Source organism: Strigops habroptila, chromosome 1 (genome assembly GCF_004027225.2).
Source record: "Strigops habroptila isolate Jane chromosome 1, bStrHab1.2.pri, whole genome shotgun sequence".
In the NCBI taxonomy this organism is placed as follows: Eukaryota; Metazoa; Chordata; class Aves; order Psittaciformes; family Psittacidae; genus Strigops; species Strigops habroptila.
In genome coordinates this window covers 114,900,665-114,926,492 of record NC_044277.2, presented here as the reverse complement: position 1 = coordinate 114,926,492, position 25,828 = coordinate 114,900,665, and the positions used below count along the sequence as shown (strand labels likewise).

The following is a 25,828-nucleotide window of genomic DNA, read 5'->3' as shown; positions in this document are numbered from 1 at the left end:
GAAGTCAGAAGCCACTAGTTTCACAGTTTATGGAATTTTCCTTCAGAAATAGTTACATATTTTAAAACACAACTTCGACAATTTTTATTCTGATTAATTACGTATTCTGGTTTAATGACCAAGAAAGTGCAGTAAGTAAGAAATGCTACATTTGTTACTTTCAAAGTGCTATTTAGATGTACCTTTGCTTCTTGGATTTATGATGAATTGTAGATGGCAGTTGTGCACTGCATGACCTTTCCATTCAACTGTTTGTTATCTACATTACAACTGGAATTGTTGTATTACAAAAACAGAGTGCCTAGGTAGGGTTTGGGTTTTTTGGATTTACCACCTCGTCCATGTATGACAAGTGTTTTTACGTGCAAGCTAAACTACTTGCTAAACCACCTACTTTAGTGGTTTACGTATTACCTTAAAAATGTATATATTATTCTTAATTCCTTGGGAACAACTTTATAATTCAATGTAGTGGACTAGCAGATAATAATAGAAAACCAGTGAGATAAAAATGAATATTCATTTTTCTTCGTTGGAGACATGATAGTGAAAATATGAAAACCCTGGCATTTCTAGGGAAGAAAGCAAAACAAACAATGAGGATTTTGCTTATTACTTTACCATTCAGAACTGATTATTTTTAGAATTAAGGCGTTTAGAGACAAATTTACTACATTTCTGATTGATCAAATACTGCCTTGTACATTCTGTCTAACATGTCTGTGATTCCAGCTGAAACAAGTACATATCTTGTAGGTTTTGACCCAATTTTTACTAGGGGTGCATTTGACCCAGTGGGGATCGATTTCAACAGAAGGTGCAGAAACAACTTCTGCACATATATATTATATAAATATATATATAAAAAATAATACATAATTATATATAATTATATATATAATAATATATAATAACAGATAAATATATCTATTAAAGATCCATGCATCCATATGATTGTGTATATATCAAGGCACTCTTCTTGCTGTTAAGCTGTTCCTGCTTTTGCTTCATATTAAATTGACTTTCTGTGGAAGTAAATTACTGGGATAATGTTACTTCAAAAATGTGTGCATGTTTAGAGTATCAGACAGGTTATAAAAGGAAATACATTTAGAGAAAAAAAACAAGGCAGCTTTGGGGGGCTATTAATGCAGAGTTCCTACTTTCCTCTGCTTTTTCTTGTCTCCTTGCATGGGAAACACATTTTCTAGTGAAAGTTAGTAAGACCCAAAAGAAGACTTGGAGGACAGGAGGTATCAAGTTACTGAATGAGACACAAAAATATTAGTTGGTTAATTCTTAGCATAGAAATTACTGATTTTCAAAGCCACCAGAAAAGGAACTTAGTCTCCAGTCCTCTTTAAAGTCAATGACTTCTTTGAAAACTCCAGCCTGAAAGACTATTGTTTTTGATGGTGTGACAAATCTTTACAAATGGCAATAGCAAATCTGTGAATTTAGCAATAGAGTCCATGCCCTCGTACAACTGCTTGGAGATGCTAACTGCTTGGCTGGTGCTAAGCCAGGTGGATTCTTGGCATGGGAAACTGTTTGAACAGCACATTGATGATAACCAGAATCAACGCATTTTGGACTACCAGCAATGAGTTTTTAGAGCCAAACAGGAGAGGGAATGTGTTTGACAGCATAGACAGATACCTTTTCACCAAGACTGGGATGGAGAGACCACAAGCCCATTTTAACTAGGCCGCCAAACAAGCTGGCCTGTGTTAAGTCAGGATTTGGTCCACATTCATACAAGAGAAACAGAAACCTGCTGTCAGCAATCCGCCTGATACAAAACCCTTAAGGACAAAAAAGCATTCATAATCCCAAGAGCTGCTGCTGCCCATTCACATCCCTGCTTTACAGCTGGTGGTCTCACCAGGTGCTTACTGCCCTTTGCCACCCTGCAGGTAGTACAAAAGGTTCCCCTTTTCATTAGAAGTGTCGCAGTGGCTTATGCTTGGTTTTGCTCTCTTTTCAGCCAGAGGCCAGAAGCATTGTGCTTCAAACTAAAGCTCTTTTCAGCTTTTTCTCCTGGCTATTCAGCTCCCTTTGATCACCCGGAGTTAGTTTCCCCAGCTCAAGTCCTGGGCAGATGGCAGCACTATTATCCTCATCTTCTCCAAGCATTTCACTGAATTTTCAAATCACATGCAAGCCATACAGACTAGAGCTGTCTTCGTAAAATATCTCCCCCTGCCCCAAACCAGAGATAACTAGGACAAAGCCACACTCATTCACTTTTCTGCCTAGCTGTAAACTTCCAGTGCAATATTTGGCAAATCACTTAGGGGCAGATTTTTTTACATAGATACCACTGTGGCTCCTAGGCTCCCCATGCCTTAATTTTCCATCATTGTGTGAGGATGACCTGACTACTTTCAAAAGGTACGAAGAAGGATGCAGTCAAAATCTTACAGTCTTGATACTCCTGAAAGCACTAAGAAGCACATGCATGATACCACGCCTCATCTTTTGTACGACAATGGATTATGTATAGTGTTGAATGGCAGTAAAATGCATATTGATCCACAAAGAAGGTGATTATGAACTTGCAAGTTATGGAAGTTTGGTTAATATAAGCAATTTTATACTAGATGAAATTTCCTCTTGGCTTTTTTATAATTTACAGTTTTTCTTAGCAAAAGAGGTAAACCCCAGACAAACTCAAAGTTGAAGTGACCTTTTCTTGTATTAAAGTTCTTACAGTCTCCTGAGCTGTTCAGGCATAGGAAATGAATACTTGCTGGTTTTTAGCATGGATGTCAGGAGTTCTCCAGAATTTCCCTTGCTCACCTGCACAGCTTGCTGGTGCTAGCATGGCATTCCTGTGTACACAGGAAGAGCAAATTAAAATCCTCCTTGCTTCTCCAAATACTACCGAAATGTCACAGGATGGTCTCGGGTATTTGCGTCTCTGGTACCTCTGGTACAGTTTTGTACGTCTGTTTAATTTCAGTAGCTCTTCATCTCTGTTCAATTCCATAGAGCCAAGTAAATTCAAAGAAATAATATCAAAGTCTGCTCCTCATCCTTAGCTAAAACAGCTGGGCTCTGTAAACAGAGCTGACTCCTCTCAGAGAAAGATAGTTGTGGCACAATGTGGGGATCAAATCTGTCATTAGCATCCAGTTTACTTGTATTTAATGTCACTGTCACAACCTTCATGCAAAGTAAACCCAGATCTGTAAGAAAGCTTTACGTTTCGTCATCCTCCTCTCTAGTGTTCTCACTGATCTCTTTCAAGGACTTCATTTTCTCCCCCTCTCTTCTCTTCCAAAAAGTGATCAAAACAAGCTCATTTACTAACACAGGCTCTGAGCAGGACTCTGAAAACAAGGGAGACTTAGAAGCACTAAGAATCTAGGTTTTCTCAAAAATCCTATTCACCCTGCCTCTCCCACGTGTTTCCTCATCTTTGATTTTTAGCTTCTCCATCTTTGTCTCAGACACAGAAACTCTGTGTTACAGTTTTCTGGTGCCTTTTCCACTAGGTCTGTGCCTGTGCCTTAGCAAAACCCTACTGCCTTTTATATTCTTGTGGCTTCAAAATCATTTCAGTTAGCACAGACCACATGCTCCATCCTTACATCCCAAACATTCCTCACCCCTCACCTTGACTTCTGCCCTCAATTCTCCTCTCCCCACTCCACTTTTTGCTCCAGACCCTGCTGCCCACTTGGCTGAACTCTGCCTCATCCCCCGCAGCCTTTCTAGATCTTCTAAGTGCATTATCATTGCATCAGTTCAGGCTGTGCCAGGCACTGTACAAAAATGCACAAAAAATGTGCAAAAATAAGTCTAAATATTTAATTTCTTTTTTAGTCCTTACAGCCTAGGATTATGGAAAGACAAAAGCAAAAAGAAGAAGAGGGGTTACTCTCACATGAGTATAATGAACACATCACTAACAATAAAAAAATCTGTTCACCACTTTCCCAGCTGTATTTGCCTACTAAGATATTGCTTTAGATTTGTTAAGAGTAGTTTCAGGCAAAACTAAAAGACAAAAGAGATCAAAATGATTTTAAGAGATTAAAATAATTCTGCTGACCAAACTGAAGTTTGTGTGTATCCATATACTGTTTAATGAACCGCATACTCTACAATAATGTAGGAAGACTCCATGCTGGTTTACATAAACTTCAAATTCTTAACAGAGTTATATAGCTGCATTTCCTAGCTGATTTGCTGACAGCAGTCTAAACATGTGCACTGACTGCTGCTTTCTGATTTACCTCCCAAAACCTTGATATTCCTTTCTTAGGACCATGCTAGATTAACAATTGCTTTGTTTAGAAAAAGCTGTTTCAGTAGCAGCTGGCTGTAGCAGGGCAAAGTCTTTGCTGCTGTCTGTTGTACCTTCTGGATACATCTTTCAAATGACTTGGATTTTGAATTAAATGCTCCCTTATTATTATTACTAACAGGAGGAGTCATCCCTTCACCTTGCTGCTGTTGTTCCTCTGCGGTGTGACCCTCTGCAGTGATGATACTGTTCATATACTCTGTTTTTTACAGCTCCATCTAATGACAAAAACTTCGCTGTCTTGCTGGTGCTAACGAGATCAGCTTTCTGGCTGAAGTGCTACCTGTCCCCCACTACTATCCAATAGTAATCCCCACTACTATTACATACTACATCCAGTGTATGTAATGCCTTGCTCTCTGGAGTCTGTAGCCACCTTATATACTCATTGTGTAAGTATGGTTTTGTTTAGCAACTTGCTCATGTAACTGGATATTTTCACTTGTAGACAGTCCCTTGCTTCTACATGGGACTGCAGTGGACAGTCTCCTTGTAGCGGACTTCCGTGCTCCCTTGCTCTTGTGTCAGACTCTCCTTCCAAGGGGTGTATTGCAGTGGTTCAGCATTTCCAAGGGAGAATTCTGCCTATTTCAGTGGCAATGTGTACTGGCAGCTTGCTCTTTCTTTTACCTCGTGGTACCCAGCAGCAGATGCTCTTGGGCGGGACTGTCTTGAATGAATCTCACCATGTGGAAACCTACATATAAGTGAGTCGTCCTTGGACCCTTGCATGGTCAATGAAGATTTACTCAGTATACTCACTAGAGCCCATGACATAATTGACTTCACACTTAAGGACAATGCCTACAGGAGATCATATAAATGACACTCTAAAGTTGCCATCTTTTCCTTTTCCAAGGGAGATCAGGGTGACTAGCTCAGATTTAGAAGTATCCAAGATGTCTCATACTAGGTGAGATGTGGGATCCCACATAGGACGTGATTCATCCAATATTGTGCATATTGGCACTGACAAAGCCTTAGTTTTCTTTCTAGCCTCTCAACTTTTCGTTTGGCAAGGATCATTCAAATACCTAATCTTTCAGTGAGTAAAGCAGAGCAAATACAGGCCACACATACATAGTACTCATTAGTATTCAGCATAGAGTGGTAATGTGTACAGAAATAATGTATTTCTTATCACTAAAAGGGAGCTGATCTGTTTTGATCTCTACCAGAAGCTGAGTGGGGATTTCATTAAACTGAAGTGTCTCCATTTGGTTATTCATCACTCTGTTTATTGCACACTTTGTATGGTTGCGTGTTGCATGTATACTCTCATTTAGTCCTTTGCACCCAGCAAATGAGTAACAGCCTACCACTGGGGGATCAACAAACCCCCATCAAGTCCAAACAATAATCATTCCACTCTTTCTGCAGCAGGGAAATTCTGTGCTTTCTGCAGGAAGGGATGTCTGAAGGAATAAATTGTAATTACAGTTCCACCTAGAGCTTGGTCAAGCTCCATCTGTTTTGCTGAGATGAACGTTACAGCTACAAACTGTGCCAGGAGCTGATATGTAGGAGTCTGCCTGAGTTATCAACCTGTTGTCTGCTCCTTCTATGATTGTGTTTCTGTTATTTGGTGGCAGTCTGATATGAAGCCCAGTGAAGATATAGGGAATTTTTCCACTGACTTAAGTAGGTTTAAATCAGGCCCCAAAATAAAAATGCTCTCTTTAGAAGGCAGGATGTAACAGAATGGCGAGGAGCTGTGAGTGGCTTAATCATTGCATTTACTCAGCTTCATGACTAATGCCTCTGTCAGTTAACAAGTTTTATTAACAATATAGTGACCTTGAAAACTCTGTACGTCTGACTAACTCATTCTCTTTTATGAGTAAGTGTTCTATATATTGAGCAAGGATGTAATTGAAATGATGTCATATAAAGTGACTTGAAGATTAAAATGACTTAAATAACATGTGGATTGCAATTTCACTTGAAACCGATACAGTTTTTAAATATTGAAAGAATACCTTAAATTACTAAAACTAATGATGAGAGAATAGTATCAGTATCAGGTAAAATATATGTGTATAGTGAGGTGAAGATTAAGGCTATTAATCACAGGTCTGAACTGCTCAGTAGTAAAGAAGTTATTCCAGCAGTAGAAACTATTAAATGTGTATATGATGATTTGGGGTCTCTAATTTGCCAAGGTTGAAAATCTGTATGACAGTGAAAACAGATATCCATGAAGTGTATGGATCATAATGCTAATGTTGTGGCAGGTCATGCTTAATATGAAGTGAGGCTTAAAAGATGCTCCATACATAAGCAAGTGCAGATAGCTGGACAACTACTGTATAGTTACAGTGAGTGGCTGAAATCCCCCGTTATCAATGGTGGGGATGCAAATGGTACACCACACTCCAACCCACTCGGAAATCTAACCACCCCTTCTTTCTGCCCCCAAAATGTCACTTTGCACTGAGCTAAATCAGCACATCTACTTAGCCGTTTAAGTTCTTTCTCTTCCTCAAAAACTTATATGCCATAACACAGGTGTGATATATGCAGTGTGATTACACCTCCTGAAACACATAGCTGGCCTGCCTACTGTTGAAGCCAATCTTTTACACCACTCAGCTAAATATCATACTCTTTCTTTGAGAAATGAATATCCATACATTTCTCTGTACATGCATGCTGTGTTTTGCCCTATATTATAACTCTGCAGTCCATAGCAACCATCAGTGTAATAAACTGTATGCATCAGTAATGCACTGTGGTTGAGCACCATGACTCCATATTCCTCTTGATGGCCTTATTCAAGAAACAGATACCAGGACCCACATGCAGGTGAAACCTGACCTCCTTTCAAATACTTTCTCAGTTAAACCTTTATTTAACTATGCTTGAATGTTCAAGGACAGTACTCCTGTGTCAGTTCCCTCATTCAGAAGCACAATAATGGCACAGCGTTTCCAAATGGCAGCATGACTCCACAGCCTCGGGCTGTGCTCTTTCACCACAGTGCTTTGCTGCAGCCATCCAGGCTACTCTCACCTCTTTTGGAGATCTAGCACAGGACTGTTGGCATCATGTCCTGTTGAAAAGGCTGAACCCAGGGCAGGCAGGTGAAATAGCTCATTGTGAGAGCCAGAGCCTTCTTTCAAACCTACCATACAGATCACAATGGTTCACTGGGATGATGATCCCTTCACATGATGCTCCAGCCGGATCGCATACTGGGAGGCAAGAGAAGCCATGATTCTCCTGTGCTGCAGGGATTCCCTGCTGTTGGGGAAAAAAAGCAGCAGAGAGAGAACTCCGCCAGGAAAGGTGTGTGGGAGGGATGAGGGAGGGAACTGAGGAAACCAGGGAAGTTTGCAACTTTCTTTGCAAAGACTACTCAAGATCGTATCCCTCTGAGTAAGAGCCAACATCTCTATCTGTGAGTCTCCTTAGGTCCCCTTAACAAACAGATCGAATGAAGATAGTTGATGGAGTCTGGGACACAGTCTCCTGCTAAACTCCACATCTAAGAGATTAAATAAAACACATCCTAAAATATCTTGTAGAGCATTGGAACAGGCTGCCTGGGAAAGGGTTCAGTCACCACCCCTGGAGGTATTTAAAAGATGCGTAGATGTTGTACTTACGGACAGTTTAGTGGTGGACTTGGCAGTGCTAGGTTGACACTTGAACTCAATGATCTTACGGGTCTTTTCCAGCCTAAATGATTCTATGATTCTATACAAATTGCTCTCCTTTGAACATGAAGGAAGTTAAGGTTTAAGTTCAAACATCAATGCTGACCTTGTACATGTCTAAGGTATAACTGGGTTAAGAGCCACCACTGTTATCTTTATTGAGAAAGCCACATTTCCTTCCCAGAATACTGTTAAACAAGATTACTACTTAATTATGAGCAACAAAGCCTGTTTATGTCAGGTTTGTCAATAACTATAATTGTTAAACTGTTATCTGGTTTAATCTTCTTATCTTGAATAAGCTTCAAACACTTAATATAAGTTTGGGGGAGTCTCGAGTTTGCACTAATTCAATTAGTTTGCTGTTGGGAGGCAAGTAAAGCCTTTCTTCTTAACTCTGCCCCTATGCCTACGGTTCCTGCCTGCCTGCTGGCCACCCTGGGCTCTTTGCTATGACAGGCTTTCTTGCCCCATGAAGGCTGCTTTGACTTCAGCCAAAATCTCTGTGGGTGCGCTTACTGTAGGCAGCCAGCAGCACACCAAACTCTGCTATGAGTCTTCAAGCTCTCTTTTGTACCATACTTTCATGAATAGCCAACCAAAGTAATTTATGTAGAAAAATAGCTTGTGCATGTGTATGTATATATATGTAATGTATATACATGTATGTATATATGTGTGTATAATGCATTTAAATACACACATAGGCATATATACACAACTGAATCCAACTACCCTGATTTATCTCCTACGTACTGCCTAAAGACCCTGACATATAGAAGCAGCAATTTAATACAAACAAAAGCTCTAAAAGCAGGAGGCTAGTACTGTATGTTAACCTCATTGTTATGCAGATATATTCCACCACCATTGCAGGTACAGGTCTATTAGGCTACACCCTTCCTCCAGTAACATTTATGCAATGTTCCAAATTTTAATTGATTGAGATGACAGTCAGTCCATACACATTGAATAGATGCTACTTTGGAGAAACATGACTCAGAATAAAGCGCCATTGGGGAGGTTTTCTGTGTTCTATTTACTAAAGTGAGTCACTATGGAGTGAACTGCTGCTTTTTGCAGGCAGACCTTTAGACAAGAGACTGCGAAACATTGAGAAGCTCTGAAATGTTGTTCTAGAAATCCTTTTATGCAAAAAGAAGCCAGTCTACTCCAACATACTTTGACATCAGATACTAATTCAAGTTTTCTTCCGTCTCAGTTTACTGGGGTTTACTCTTTGGCAGTGTTTCTTCCAGAGTAAAGAAATACTCTGGTGGCATTAACGTTCCCATTCAGAGGTTTCCAGTATACAAAATGCTTCTACCTTCTGTACATGAGTGTCATGGATGACTATGCCATTGAAGCTCTAGTCTTGATTGATGCTGGCAATATACTATGTTCTTAAGATCTTACTAAACAAAGTTAAAGTTCATTGTGTATGGCAACAGCCTGAAGTGAATTAAAATGTTTAAGTTACAAGCAGACCTGTAGCAACTAATGATTTCAGCCCCTATTTTAAATCTAAAAGAAATATAAGCATTTTTGAAAGTAAGGAAATACATAGCTAAAATACCTTGGAAACCCCAGCTCTGCCCCTCTAGCAACAGTAATCCAAGTTCCTTCCTCCTGGCAGAGCTTCTCTGAGACATATGTTCTTTGAGCCGACACACAGTGTGTTGCTGTTAGGGAAGGACAAAGGAGAGCTGGAAAAATAAAAACTTTCTTCTGTGGAGAGTGTCATTGCTGCTTATGTGGTTCTTTTCAAGTTTAATTAAATAATCTAGGAGTGACTGTAGCTTTGGAGATCATGGCAACATCGGTGGATCGCGGTGAGTTATCTTCTCTTTGTTTGACCGGGTGTATATTACGAATTAAAGAAGCTCTTACTGAGGAAAAGTACATCAGTACATTGCCATGAAAAGTTTCAGTGGGCTGGCATTTTTTGACAACAATATGAAAGGCTTCATGAAAGAAAATCTTAACCAGCTCCAGTGAGGGTATCTGTGCTATTGTCCTGGCACAATGAGCGTCCGCTGTAGCTTAGCTTTTGCCCTTTAATATGTTGCTTTCAGAAAGGCTTAAAAAAGCTTCCTGTAGCTATTGCTGCTATCTCCCACTAAGCTAGAGCACTGCATGGCATTACTTCTCTTCCTCAAAGTTAATGCTGAGGAAGTCAATAATAAGATGAAAAAGTGAACTTAAGCTGGGTCAAAGAACCATTGTTTGCTAGGAAGGGAGCTGGAGGAGCAGCTTCACTCGTGGTTTGCACCTCTGTGGTTGAATCAGAGAGAAGCACGTTTCTTCCCTCTCTCCCTCCTCCTACACCCTTAAATAATAATGCAGGAAAACATCTGAAATAAGTAGTTAGTTCTTTCATAGAAATGTGTGTCTTTCTTTAGTTTTCTTACTTTAATGCAGAGACTCTATTAGGTAGAAAAAGTCAGCTTTGGTTTATATGAATTAAATAGCTGCAAAGAGGATCATAAAAACATGAATCTTAAAGGCAATCAGAAGGCAATTAAAACTTGAGGCTTTGCACATACTGAGAGATAGAGTGGCTATACAAAAATAACTTTGAGGAGGATACTTTCGTGGCAGAGGAACAGCTAACTCCTACATGCAGCAACACATGCATGCAGCCTACTTTTTGTCAGGAATGAATTCAAGGGTCCCAGGGGGTCCTGTGTGAAAACTGTCGTTCTGCATTCGCAACTTCAGGCGCAAGAAAACCCACTACAATGTGCGCTTAGTCCTTTAAAGGAGCCTGGGAAACCCAGCCTTTACTTTGTTACACTCTTCAGCAATCATCTGACAAGTCCATGCCCACCTCACTGCAGGTTTCACTGGGCAGGTGAGTTAATTCTCCTCATCTCCTCCTTTTTTTCCAGCACCACTGGTCTCTGGGAAGTAAGGATCCAGGAAATCATCACAATTTCTCCTATATGCAGAGGTGGATATACCTGGGTGAGTATCTAGGCCACCTAGTGATATGCAACTGCACTGTCCCAACCCTTTCCCACACAGCTCGAGCATCGCTGGCCTTGGCTGATGAGTTTCCAGGGTCTCTAAAACACTCTTTTTACAACACTGCCTCAGAAAAAAATAAACACTTCAAATTCCATGTCTAAGTACTCTTTAAACTCTGTTTAAATCAGGTGCAAAACAAAACATCTCCAACAACCAGTGACTGTATCAATTAGTAAAAGATGATATTTTAAGCAGAATTCTCTGTGGGAGGCTCCATTTTCCCATTAGAAACTTCCTTCTCCTTGATTATTTCTCCGTCATCACTGGTGTTTGTAATTCTTCTCATTTGCTGAGAACATCTTTAATATTATGCACCAGATATGTAATGAAGTGACTAAAAAGGGGTAAACTTGTTCACAGCAGGAAGCCAGCAGTGCACCAGGCTGTTGGATCAGCCTGTAAAAAGGAGCTCCAAGTATGGGGCCAGGACCTCACAGCTATATATGTGTATATATATTTCATGCAACTGCCTCTTACTAATTTATTTATTCTTTCTCTGAGCCTCAAGTAATGTTACTCCACTGGGAGGCTGAATGCATCTTGTGGGCATAGACTAGAGAAAAAAAATAGGCCCAGCATGTTTCCATCCAAAGATGTGAAAAACTTGGATCATTCGTTAGACAAGAAAGAGCAATATTAAAATCTTTTTCCTTGTACTAAAATTAAAGTGCAGAAACAAGTTCTGCAGCCTGCCACCAGCCTGATCCTTCTGAAGGCTGCAGTTTAGGCTAACACCGCAGTAACTGTATGTACCTAATTCTGAAAGGAAAGTGTTGTTCCCTCGGGGCTTGAGAAGTCAGTCTCTTCTACATTGTGTTTTCTTTTATACTTTGTAAATTTGTTTTATTCAGGTTTGCATCTGAAAGCTTTTTCTGTCTCTGTGTTTGTTGTATTTCAGGTGGTTTTGTTAAATGAATCTTTTTGGACTACTGTGGTACTTGCAGTATGACAAAGAAGAACTTGATGCTGTGAGAAATTTGATGTAAAAGCAGATCCTTCTTATCCTTCGGCTGTCCACTTCAGTGTTATTGTGTCTTTCCTCCCCTGCAATAGGGAACACTGAAATCTTATGAATACTATGTTTGGGTCATTTGCTGGAGAAAGACAACCTGGGAATGTGAAGTATCTCTTTACTGTGGCAACTTCAGTAAGCCAAAAGATGACTGACAAAAGATGTGAAAGACCATATTTCTGACTAAAGGCAAACATAAATCTTAATAACTAAAAAGGTTTTATAGACAGGAATAAAAATATAATGAATCTCTGATTTGTAGTTTTCTCTTTACATCCTCCTAAATAAACTATCTGTAGAGACAAAGTATATTACATACATGAGGTCAGTGAAAACATACAAAAGAGGTTGGTGAAGTTCATTCTATTTTGGGATTCCTTGAGAGTTAACGCAGATATTATCTTCAGAAAATAGGACATAAGATATATATCAGTCAAAACTATAACAGCGGTTATAATGTTGGAATAATGTTGTTAAATGTGAGTGAATCTTACTGTACAAACACAAGTATTATACTGGCTTCCATATAGCTCTGCATCCCATGTACATCTCACCCAATAGATTGGCTCAGTAAAGAAGCAAGTGGAGGATCCTCATGTGAGAATGCAAATAATGCTTTAATAGGTCATTAGAGAATAACCAGCCTATTGGGAGGTAGCTCACTCAGAGTAACTGTATCATTGATGTTCACTCTCCCATTGTTAATCCTGCTTTGTTGTGGTGATCAGATTTTAAGTCCTTTTTCTGGTTATGGGCAGATTGCTGATTTGTGATCTGCAACAACAAAACCATAATGTCTTATGCCATTTCTTTTTAATCTAATTCTCCCTGCTCCTTTTCCCATTGCCAGTCCATGCTGAGCAGTGGGGAGGGCGCAGGTGTTGGTTCAGCACAACAATGCCAAGGCTCGGACCCTGTCAGCCATGAGAGGTTGTGGAGGTCTGAGGGCCACTCAGAGCACATGGGAGAGGAGCTGCCAAGGAGCTGCCACAGGCCACTGACCATCCACCTCTGGCATCTGAACCACATACCTATTTATTAACTGGTGGTACTAATTTTCACTGCCATTATTTCCAATCACCCATGCCAGCCACCACCCTGCTTGCCATCTCCCACCTCACTGGGCAGGGACACCTTCCACTAGACCAGGTTGCTCAAAGCCCAATCCAGCCTGACCTTGAACACTTCCAGGAATGGGGCATCCACAGCTTCTCTGGGCAAACAACACTTAAGTAAGAGATTAGTGAGGCATATATTTTCTTTGTCAAAGTTCTAGCAAGAACCTGATGATATCATGACTACCTAACAGTTTCGTCATTTCAGATATAAAATGTTTGTTACAGCCACTTACATACTACTGAAAATAATCCTGGGGAATGTATGTTTTTCCTGAGTTTTCCCTATTTTTAATAACAAGAAGGCACATCATACCTATTGCTTTCTGCTTCTCTCTTACAGCCACTCCATTTTAAGACCTGCAAAAAGCAGACTGTGGGAAGTAGGAAATCCCAACAGCATGGAGGTGTTCAAGCCAATAGTCCATTGCAACTGAGCAGACTCACTCACTTCAAAGCGAGTTTATGGGAGCACATCTGGTGCGGAAGTTACAGATGATGATTCAGACAGTGATGTAGCTTACAGTAGCGGGCGTAAAGAAGGATATAAAGGAACCATGCAGTGCTGTAGATTTACCTTACCCCTCCTAGATACAGCATTAGGGAGCCAAAATTTAATCTTAAAACTCATCTATAAAATGAGTTGGCAACACTTGATTAAAAACATGGCAAGATTTACAAAATGAGACTTCTTCGTCATTCTATTTGTTCTGCATTTATTGCTAGTTGAATGAAGCGAGCCTAGGGGGATAGCTACATGAAAAAGGCTTGTTTTCTTGAAGGTTAAGTTCATTAAATCAAATTCTGACCTTTTAGAGTTTACACTGGCTGAGCCTTTCTGCTCCCTGGACCTCTAAGCAAAACTGTCAGTCCACAGATCTCACTTCTCCACAAATACTCCCCACCTTCCCGACCATTAAATGCCCCTACTTGTTCTTAAAGTGTTTGCTGCCATTCATCAGAATGCAAAAAACTAAAGGGCATCTATGAAGCAACTGTTAAAATAACATGGCTTCAGTTCTAAAGGAAATACTTCACAAAATAAAACCATTTCTGCAAGCACAGGTTTCCCAAATCAGCACACATGTATAGTCATAAGAACATCTGCACACATTTATACACACGTATAATATATATAAATATGTATGTACGCACATGCACACTTAAGCAGGTAAGACACTTCTCAGCTTGCTGTGATGGCTGTGCTATGGCCCTCACCTGAATACATCATGTTCCTTTAACTCCAGCCCAAGATGAACAGATTGCCGGCTGAATGGAGCCTTTTTATAGCATTAGTCCATGGGGAAATTCTTCAACAAAAATGCTTTTCTGATCACATTTGCAATTCATATATGCTATGAACAGGATTCTATTAATTGAACACTGAAAAAAAGATATCCTAATTATTGCATATAATATTAATGACCTTCGTGCCTCTACAATAAGCAAACCGGCAATGTTCAGTACCAATGCACGTTCTGAGAGTTTTCTCACTGCGGTTTCTGTACAACTGCTCTTCAAATGGTTATTTTTTCCTAAGGATTTCTACATTTAGATGACAAATCAAGCTCCTCTAATTGCCAAATTGTATCTGCTCCTTCACCAAGAGACACCTCACGGAGCTTCTGAGTCAGAGTAACCAGGCAACCCTAAGCCTCTAGACTGCGAGGCAAAGAAAAACGTATACTCCTACGGTAGAAAAGAAAAATGATCATTTCAATCTCTATTCAAAGATTTGTCATAATAGATGTAATGTTTGCTGTGACTCAAACATTTTAAAGGATGATGTAAACCCTCAGCCTCCCAAGATGTCCCAGACAGAAGCTGAGGGGTTTCTTGCTCTTTTCCCTGATGCTGCTGAGCAAACCAGAGCCCTGGCCAGAGCTGGTCAGGCAGCACTAGGCCTCTGAGCTCTAGCATGGTAATGCCTTTTGATTCCTGTAAACTGTGTAAAGCCATACCAGAGAGATACCAAACGCCAATCTGTTGTTTTTCCTGAGGAGAAATCCCCTGATGGTCTGGTCAAAGCCAAGCCTTTGCAGTGCAAATTCCTGCAAATCCCAGTGATGACCTTCCACCAAGGGAGGCTTCATAAGCTCAGCTGCCCTTGGAGTCTCTGAAGTTTATCCAGTGACCTGACTAGGATCTCAAAATCATATTTATTACCAAAAAAAAAAAAAAAAAACAAAAACCAAACCCAACCATACAAATAACTGATTATACACGTCTTGGACTTCCAAGTGCTCTATTTGTCCTCTGCCATCTGAAAAAGCAAATCTCCTCACAGGTCTCATGTTTGTCACATCTTCTCCTGGGACTGTCTCTGTTCTTGGCTTAGTGGGTAACATTTTCTACAACCATCAAATGCATTGCTCCAGAAACTATTTGCCCTACCAGGCCAGACCAGGCTGAGGAGTAGGGAACACATCTGCTATCAAGCCCACAAGGACATATCCTGTGGACTGTGAGAAAGCCACCTTTCCATGGCATTGTATCTGCCCCCTGATTCTGATTCTCCAAAAGCATGGTTCCCATAGTAAAACATGGCAGCTAAAAAATAGATAAAACACTGTTAGGCATAATTCCTGCCTAAACTACCATGTGAAAGAGTAGAGATGAGAAAACGAATGTTAAAAGGGTCAGTGACACCAAAAGAAAAGAAGAGGCCAGAGGAAAGGGTCATCTGCACTGGTCATGATTCAAGAAGTGGCTAAAATGAGACTCAGGACATCTCTTGGGGTGCTCGCCCATCCTGGGTAGTGCTGCCCTTGTTGTGCACAGCGTCAAGGAGGGCTGCTATGGCTAGCATGGAAAGCAGCAGGCTAGAGAGCCTGATGTTCAATGGTGATTATGTGCTTGTCCCTCTTTCAAAGGTAGGCATCTCCCACAGCTACACAGTCAGAAGGCACAGATGAAAACCACTTTCCACACAAGTAGCAGTTCAGGCCATCAAGACCTTTCTCTTTTTCTTTCTCTTTCCCTTTCCCTTTTCCTTTCCTTTTCCTTTTTCCTTTCCCTTTCCCTTCCCTCTCCTCTCCTCATCTCCTCTCTTCTCCTCAGTGCTGTGTCCCCTGGTTCGCAGGAAAACCACCAGTGCTGGTGGCTCCGGCATGGCTGGGACTGTTGTGTCAGCTGGGTCAGCCCGCTGAAAACATCCACTGCAGACAATGAAAGTGTCTAGCGGAATCTACAGCTCCTTCAGGGAAAGGGAGGCCCACCTGCAAACCCCAATGCCCATCGCAGATGTCCCCATGCCTCCCACCGCGAGCCTTCCCCAGCCCCCCTTCCCAAAAGAGTCTCCCTGTAAACCCCTCTCCCGCAGGTCCGGCTCACTCGCTGCGCACCCCCTGCACGGGCACAGCAGCACAACGATATTTAGCGCTGAAAATGGAATTCAAAGGACATGCCTTAGAAGCTGTGTTTTGTAAAACGCATGGGGAACGGAGGGGCAGAGCTCCACCTGGTGATTCTGCTGCGCCTCTGCCTCACTACGGTGGGAGAAGGACACTGCTTTGCTCTTGCTGCTCATTCCAGCTTCCATTCGTACCTTCTGCTTACGAGAGCCCAAACAATATTTTAAATGAAGGAGTTTTAAAGGAAAAAGCCCTACTGGACTTACACTGGTATGTATTGAACCATTTTTAGCATGACATCAATCTAACTGTTCACACTAGTTTTCTTACAGCACTACAAAATCCTATTTAGCAACTAAATAACATTTCCCCATTTCTGTAGGTCGTGATACAGTTCAAGACTTTAAAAAAGGTCTTTCAGTGCCAATCCAATGCGTAATTAGGCACTCACTTAAATCCAGTCTTTCCTAAACAATATGATCAGAGTAGGGAATCTCAAGTGCTTTATTTGCAAGTGTCCTAAGCATCTGACATTTCTTAGTGAAATCTGCTGGATTTCTATGACACTGAGTGCTCATAAAAGCAGCTGAGTCAGATCAGTAGGTATTTGTGACAACACAATTTCCTTATCTATACTTAACTGCAATGGGAAAAGTTCCCCCAAGTGGTTTCTAAGCCCATTGCAACATAAAGTAAAAGATGTGGGTGGCTGTGGAAGGAAAAATGCCTTTATTTATATCATAAAATAATAGAAGAGAGGTGCAAGGTAAGTGACTGACTATATAAAAATGCTATGCGCTATCTATGCCTCTCCGCTTTACTGTACTGCCCAGTTTAATATTTCCAGGTAGCATTTTGGTAATCAGAATAAAAGGAACTGCCTGTGCATCCAGCGAGGTGTTTTACACATCAGTTTTAGGAGATGAGCATGCAAAGGAACCACACTGCTCCAGGAGATTGCCTTTGGCCTAGGCTGCAGAGAGTAGACATGGGCACCAAGAGCCAAGCACTCAGCCCTGGTGCAGAGCACTGTGTGGACATCACACCCATGTGGCAGCCTCCTCTGAGCAGGTATAGGACAGGAAGAGCAAATAACCACTGCATGCTTCTGGGTTCGTAGGCACTGAAGAGCAAAAGCTAAAGAGCAGGACAAAAAATGAAGGCAAGGGCTTAAAAGACTCTTACTAACTTCAGCATGCTCTGCCACAGGTGCTGCCTGCTGCTTCTTTTGCTCCTGCGAGCAACTCTGTGGACTTCCTGGGCCCTGCATGGGTGCAAGGCATGTGAGGCTTGAGGGTGCTCATCACACTGAACAAAACAGCAGCATCTACAGCACATGTTCCAGTGCTTTTTGAGTCCCTGCAAGTAAAGAATGTTAGCAAAAAAGTTTGACATCCATTATAACATGTCTGCAAGCAGACATACAGTCACATTGATTTTAGGAGGTGGGAGGAAGGGGCAATTTAACCATATCTGTCTAAGGTATAGGCTAATGAGCACCACATTTCCCACACCCATAAAATCATCTTCCCAAAGTAGGGCAGATGCGGAGAGGAAAGGAAAAGAATCTGTCTGAGCATTGCATACAGGTCTTTATCATAGAAGCAAAAGCTGGCTTTTGGCAACATGCACAGGAGGAAGGAATGAAAAGTAGAGCAGAAACCATGGAGATGTCCCACCTGGAACGCATCAGCTCTTCATTACTTCAATACAACGTTATCCTCTTACACCCAGAAGGCATTTAGCCTACAAGTGAGTGAGCGCAAATGGAAATGAATCTGGAGGATTTAATTTTCAACAAATAGCCAAACTTATGATGCCAAGTTGCCAATAGCAGTAAGGTGCCAGACCTTGTAGGGGCGCACATAATCTCACATGGTGCAGATGGGCATGTGCTACTCATGCAGCAGGGATGGAAGATGAGCAGGAGACAAAACACAAGTTGCAAATATAAAATGGCCCCTGAATAAGTGAGAAAAAGTTGCCAGAGTCCTAGAAAAACTTCAGCCCTATTTTTGAGAGCAGCCAAGGAGGAAAAATGATTATTCAGGAATTAACAGTGGGAGAGTAGTGATTAACTCAGGCAATGCCACGTGCCACAGCATAGGTACTGTATTTATTCTTTCCCCACACTATAAAAGCATAAAATAGGCCTAAAAACTAACGTTTAAGAGGATCAGTGTATCTAACAGCTACTATTTGAAGAGAGAGTAAACAGCCTGAAAAAGTGATGTCCAAAGGGAGATAGATATGCTAGAAATTCTTCAAAATGAGTTTCCCCAAGGTAAGCAGCTACTCAACACAGCTCCCCATGCAAGAGCTGGGAGCCACCCTGCAAAATTTGTGCACAAAGGACTTAAATCAAAACAAAACCTTTTAAAATATTTTACTTCCTTGCTGTGGGAACAACAGCTCAGGCAAGCAGAGGAGCAGCCCTTGTTCCTTCCCGTGGCTGAAGCCCTCAGCCATACACATTTTCTTCACATTTGAAATTCAACCTGTGGATTTGGTGCTGTCTTCCACAGTGGCTGCTGTTTCTCTCACAGCTATTGCATCCTCTTTACATATTAGCTTTAAAAACTGCACGTTACATGAAATCAACAAAATGAGATTATTTTTAATGCTATAGAAGATGCAGATGGGCAGGTTTGGATGGCAGAGGTGGCTCTGGCAGAGGTGGCTCTGGCAGAGCCACAGGGATGCTGGCCGCTGAGCCATGCACAAGGAGCAACTGAGAAGCACAATGATTGGGGATGGCATGGGAGGTGATGGGGAAGCCCACGGCCCTGGGTGTGCAGGTTTTGGTCCTTCCAGGGAGGCAAAGGGAGCTGGAGGGGTCAGTGAGGTTTCAGATTACTGGGGGAGGATAGCGATATGTACTCAGGGTTTTGTCTTTCAGTGTGTCTTGTTGTCAAAAAACCTGAGACATAGGCCTTTGAGCAACCTGGTCTAGTGAAAAGTGTCCCTTCCTGTCCCTTCCTGTGGGGGGGTTGGAACTAAGTGATCTTTAAGGACCCTTCCAACCCAACACACTCTATGATTATATGTCCATTACCATCATTATGTCCATTACGTTTTGAGAGAGAGATGTAGATCTAGGATGCGCACATCCAGTCACCTCTGAAACTGGGTTTCCACAGAAAATTCATGGGGAATATTCACTTTTCCTTCAGCCTGCTGTCAAATTCATACTACAAATCTGCTTTGATGTAGAGCAAAATGTTCTCAGCAGATCAATTCTGCTTTCTTGGTGGGATCACTGAGGGAAGACTATTATTTAATGCTGGCACAGTGAGAACTGCCCTCTGCTGCGAATAAAAAATATTTATTCCCAACCAATGCTTGCAGAGAGCCAGTTGCTCTGTGACACTGTCCTAATTTTTAATTTATTCAACTCTACTTATGAGCAGCTCAGTTCCTTTGATTTACTTCAGTGTCTGTGGTTTATTGAATAGCATTCACAGTATGGTTTGTTTTGTTGATGATCCCTAAGCATCTAAATTATTAAATTCGCAATTAATTGTGTGTTACTTTCTATTCCTTTCTGAGAACAGGCTTTAAAAAGTGTTCTCTTTTTGTAAAAAAATAACTGGTTTATTAGCCAGCGAAGTCCACACAGTACAGGGAGTTTTAGAAATTCATGGCTATGCAAAGGCTGATAATTACTCAGTGAACATTTCCATTGAAGGAAATGTTCAGGCAGGATGGAGACATGGGGTTGGTATTGTTCTCTCTCCCACAGGTCAGAGGGGGAAGCAGGAAGACACAGGTATGTGAAGAGTAGCTGGAACGTGTATTCTGCAGAGTCCCTGACCCTAAAGGAAATTTGTGCCTTTGGGAGATGCCTGGGCCAGACAGAATCAGCAGGTTCCCTTCTCTGCTCCAAGATGTCACAGGATCCAAGGGGGTTCCAATCCAGCATACAGGTAGTTCTTCATGGAGGTCACTGCCTTTCTTCATTGAAATAAATAATTTTCCCTGAAGGACCAATGCTTGGAAAACGTTCTTTAGCAGGGAGAAAAATTTGGAACAGTTTTCCCACAAGAACAAATTTTTAAACAGATTTTTTCAACATATATGTTGAATAACCTGAATGTCGTCATTTTTTAGCAAAACCAAACTTCTGAATTAAACCATCTTTATTTGTTGAAATGACCCAAAAGCGTGTGGTGTCAGCCCATTGCATCCTGGGAAGTGTAGTTCTGGTGCGCTATGGGGCTGGCTTCTCGGCAGGGCTGCTTGCCATGGGGCACCCACACCCACATCACTCCCACCAGGAACCATGGTGGCTGAGGCCACTGAATTAGTCATGACTGATTTCTTATTTATTTACAAAGTGTGAACTTTTCTTTTAGGAACTGGGCATCTGCTGAAGACTGCTTCCTCCAGTGGAAGTGCCTCCCTACGGAAAATTCCCCCCCTTCCTGAGTTGTTGTAAACCATATAAGGAAAAGAGACACTAAAAATGTAGTTAAAATTACATTAGTTGTTTTCTTATTTTGGGGAAAGAGCAATGGAAATATCCAAAATATGTTCATTTCCAGGAAGAAAGGAAAGAAGACACTAAGGGTGGCAAAGGAGGTCTCTAAATTTTCCATGCACATATAATTTAGAAGGCAACATGGTGATAAATTAAATCTAAAGAGGAAAAATATAAAGGTTTGTTCCTCCTTTTCCCATACAGAATGCCTCTCTTCACTCATTTCAGAAAAAGACAGGCATAAATCTTTTATGCGACTGGAACATAGGTTGTGGGATATTTTATTCAAGGAAACATCTATGAAAAGGAATCTAAAAGCAACAACATACCTCAAAAAGACATGTCGTTTAACAAATGTCCTCATTACATGTAACTCAGTTCAAGCTGCAGAACCTTGTATAAAAAGCCTGTGCTTGAGCAGTTTTAAAATCAGAGCCTCATTTAGGCTGGAAGGGACCTCCAGAGGTCCAGTGTGTGGTGGCATGAGGGCTGGAGAGAGCAAATGTCATACACTTGCAGCACAGAAATAGAAATCGCTGCACAGCTCTTGATCTTAATTGTTTCTATCTTGTTCCTGGCATTCTAATGAGATGTTACCAAGGCAGATCACAGCATCTTTAAATAAGTTTAAATAAAGATCTCACTAAGAGACATTCAGCTGAGAAGTTCAGTGAGAGGCCAGAGTAAGAATATTCCAAAATGCAATTTCTCATCATCATCTTTCACCCTTATAAATTCTGATGCCAAACAAAAATACCTGGAAGAAAGCAGTTTTAAAAGACCACTAAAACTCCAGGTCATAACAGGCACAGAGACAAGCAGTTACATGACAGGGAAACATGTGTGACTGCCCAGAAAGGTGTGAGGTGTTTCCTGAAAGCCAATCTCCATCAGTCATGGGGCAAGAGGTGAGTAAAACCAGTCATGGTCTGAAGCATATGCCAGGCAGCAAATGCTGGTGGGGTGGCGGGTGCAGGTTTCCTCTCTCCTCCGGTACAGGAGAGCATTGCAGGGTGTCCCCCATGGGCAGGAGCGTGGATGCCACAGCTGGCTCTGCTTTGGCAGCTGCTGCCTCTCCCTGTTCCCCCTTTAGTTTACATTTGCCATTTGAATTGTCTCTGATCTGGATCTGGGGAAAATTGTGCCCCCACGATTGAATGCCCATCTTCTGCCCCTTCCCAGTTCAGCAGTGAAGAAAAGACAGAAGTCAAACAGCAACAAATTCTACTTTAAAAGGTAAAATCTGGACAAACCTGACAAGGTTTTGCCATAATAACACGTGAACTTGCATCATTCACTCTTGTCATCACAAGTGGATGTCACCCTCATAAGGTGATGGCAATGAGCTGTGGTTGCACATCCACCACCTTCTTTCTCCCCAGGGGAACATTAACTTTGTCTCCTGCTACTGTGAGTGAAGCAGTTTAAATGACAAAGTGGCTGCCAGGCCCCGGACACACTATGTCTCTGCGCTCATCGCCCCAAAGTGGCAAGCAGTCACGGGTCTCCCAGCAGCCAACAGGGACCAGTGGGCAGCACTACCTCCTTCCCTCCCTCCCCAGAGCCGCCCCTAAGGAACTTCATCTGTCACTGGGGTATCATGCATAACATCCATGCTAACCTACTTCCAGACAGCACATGACCATCAGAAGACAACATGATGAGCTCTTCTCCTTGTCTGACTTTGGCAATGCTCCTGCACTCACATGGCAGAACTGCAATTGGTTTCCATTCCAAAGGGCTGCAGCAAAAAAGAGAACCAAGGCAGGCTGCTAGCCTGAGGAGATGCCAGCATGGCCAGAACACAGTTGCCAAGCGAGTGTAAAGAGATCCCAGCTGCAAAACAAATGCTTTACAAACAGCAAAGCTGGATTCTAAAGGGCTGCACAGGGCAGAGAGGGAGTCCTCATTGCTGATGTACTTTGGCTCCAAAAGGGGATTGTGCTAGCTGTTGTCATTTTAAAGTAGTCCCCAGAGACTAAATTCCATCTCATAGCTTAAATATTTTCTGTGGCTACCAGTAAGATGAAGCTGGCCTAGTTAGTTTTTCCTTTTGACAGCCTATGCCCTTTCCTGTAATGCCCAAAACACAAATACAGTCTGCTGTGCTGAGCCTCATATAAAAATAATAATAAAAAAAAAAGCATCACCTTAAATGTTTGCTCCTAAAATTGGTGTATCTCTGTACAAGTGTAAAGTAGGTGACTAAATGTTCTAGGACATGTGGCATGGTGACAGTGTAAATCAGATGCTGTAATCACCAATTTGCTTATCCTTATGGGTATTCAATATAAGCAATTCAACATCCTGAAATGTGCTAGCTGTGAGCATGGGTGTCTTGCAGCTCTAAAATACAGATTTATGATGCATTTGTGTTTCCTTCTTGTACTATACTCCCAGGTGTATAAGCACTGTCCTTGCTGGCTGCCCGCTCAGTATTCTGATACTATTTACCCATTTACTCTTTGACTGAAGATAAACCACAGCAAACACGACAGAGTTCTGTCAGATTATATGTGTGTGTTTGGATTACTGATCAGGTGAAACTCGTGATAAAATTGCAAAGCTCACAAACCTCCTGTCCTTACATCAGGCAACATCTGCTGGTATTTAAGCAGCACCTACCTGTCCACCATATCCAGGATATTTTGCTTCAAGGCTTATGTATGTAAAAAGGAGGAAAGCAAAGCCACCAGCAGAGGCTTCATTTGAATGCTGAATAGACTTAATGGTTGTCTTCAAAAAGGCAGAACTTTAGGATAACTAAAAACTGCAAAGAGAAGATAGTTATCAATGGTACAGCAAATGTTTAGAGCAGACTGGTTAGATGCAGACTAATATTTGCACAGGTCTGTATATGCCAGAACATAAAACTCATACTTGGAATGAAAGTTATAGGGTTTGAGCATTTCAGTCCTTTCCGCAGCATCAATGTAATAATTTGGAAAATACAGTGCCATCCTTCAAATTATGAGAATGAATTTCAAACATTGTAGTTGAGGATTTTTGAAATTATTTTTGGCTAAGATTTGTAAAATACAGCAGAAACTAAAATGCTGAAGATGCCCCTTATCTCCAGTAACTGAGATTTTAGAAGAACACAAAACGTGAAAAGAACCTGAAAACTTGTAAGAGTTGAGAGTGTACAGTTAGGAAACAATATAAACAAGCACATAAGGTTGTACTAACTTTGTCAGGCTGAGCAAAGTGTTGTTTTGAAAAGATAAAAAGTAAAAACAAATTGTGCAAAGCAGTTGAAAATCTTTTCTTTTCGGCTGCCATATTACTCTCGTGTCCTGGAAATGTAAAACTGAGGTACTCTATGAGCTCACCCACAGTGTGACATAAGTTTCCAGTTCCTGCCACCAGCTCCAGCATCCCACACATCTCTCTGTCAGCCTTTCACTGCCCTCAGCCATTTTATTCTCGACAACTTTTCTCATAACTGTCAAACTTTTACACAGAAATTTATTGCATGAAAACTTGTGCTGAAATACCAGTTTCTGCTTGAAGAGATTGGGGGTTCGGTTTGACTCCCTGCTCTGCAGTAGCCTGGTAGCCTCCATAGGGACCTCCCAGGATCATCCACTGCCAAAGCCAAGTACTTTGCACCTGAAGTGTTCTGGGGCTTTGACTTTAACTAAAGTGTAAGTAAGATAACAGCACATCACCCTTACCCAGGCATACAACGGGGCGATACGCTGCTATTATCTCTTGCGGATGCAAAAGCCTGGGCAGGAGCTCCTCTTCCCTGTCCACCTGCCTCAAAACACACAGCAACAGCACTTTCGACATGATCAATCTGTTAAACTGATGCACAAATGATGTGCCAGGGGGAATGGCACCAACAGTGCTTTTTATTTTTACACCACTGACCAGAAGGAAGCTTCCCAGAGGGGGATGCTGTGTTATCCAAGCAGCATTGCCTCCACTTTGAAGACCTACTTTCACTAGGCCTGCCACTTGCTTTACAGCCATAGCTCTGTGAGGAAAACTGCCTGCCACTAAATTTTTCCTATGAGGTATCTACAATACATAAATTGTAAGTGAATACCAGAGGTGGGACACACAGAGGTAGATTTCCTCACAGAGCTATGGCTGTTTATGAGTAGAGAGGTCAGCCATGCAGTCTCTGGTGTGGATGAAACCCGTAACTTCCAAGGCTGGCCCTCCCATCGGGGGTGGTTCCTGGAGGCATTCAGGCACATGAGGTGGTGGAGAAAACATGAGTTGGGATGCGAATTTGGTGGCACTGCCTGGCCACCCACCTGCTCATAATGCCCTGTTCCACACCAGATATGGTAGCCTGGATGAGTAAATAGTGAAGCTTGGAACATCCACTCACAACAGCTGAACTAAACTGGGCTGGAGGGGGTTGCATGAAATGTCTTCATATTCTGTTATTCAACACCCCATGACATGAGTTTGGAGGTTTCTGTGTCTTTCAATCACCTCTCTGAAATGTCTGGAAGAGGTGTGATCTGTTTAGCACTGCTTCCTTAGGACTACATGTAATGGCATGAACTGTGTGACCTGCCTTTACTATGAGCCTTGTGACATGCAGCATGCTTCTTCCAGCTCTTGGAGCTGTAGGATATATGAACATCTCTGCTTTCATCTAAAAGCTGAAATGAATGAAAAATCCAAATAAGCTAATTAAAAGCATGGGAAAAAATTACTACATTTGTGAAGACATGAAAACATGATGCAAGAGCAGTCTGTAGGTACAGAATTGAAAATTTCCATCATGATTCCATTGTAAAGCGGATAAGTTGGTTCATTTTAATTTTTGTTTGATAATGAGATGGTTTGGCAATGTGGCAGCATTTTCAGGCTTGGAACAGCTGGGAGGGGATACTGTTCC

The 25,828-nt window shown here is 41.6% G+C and overlaps 2 long non-coding RNA genes across 3 annotated transcripts; one reads left to right on the top strand and one right to left on the bottom strand.

Moving 5' to 3' along the window:
- Window positions 1-351: 351 nt before the first annotated feature.
- On the top strand, window positions 352-24,890 carry LOC115613787. Its single transcript, XR_003993522.1, has 4 exons — window positions 352-362; window positions 3,872-3,881; window positions 15,769-15,773; window positions 24,567-24,890. It is a non-coding gene; the product is annotated as an uncharacterized LOC115613787 (long non-coding RNA).
- On the bottom strand, window positions 21,969-23,621 carry LOC115613792. Of its 2 annotated transcripts, none has more exons than XR_003993523.1 (2): window positions 23,590-23,621; window positions 21,969-22,093 (listed from the first exon to the last, which is right to left on the bottom strand). It is a non-coding gene; the product is annotated as an uncharacterized LOC115613792 (long non-coding RNA). The 2 variants fall into 2 exon arrangements; XR_003993524.1 differs by lacking the exon at window positions 23,590-23,621 and adding an exon at window positions 22,218-22,468.
- Window positions 24,891-25,828: the final 938 nt, after the last annotated feature.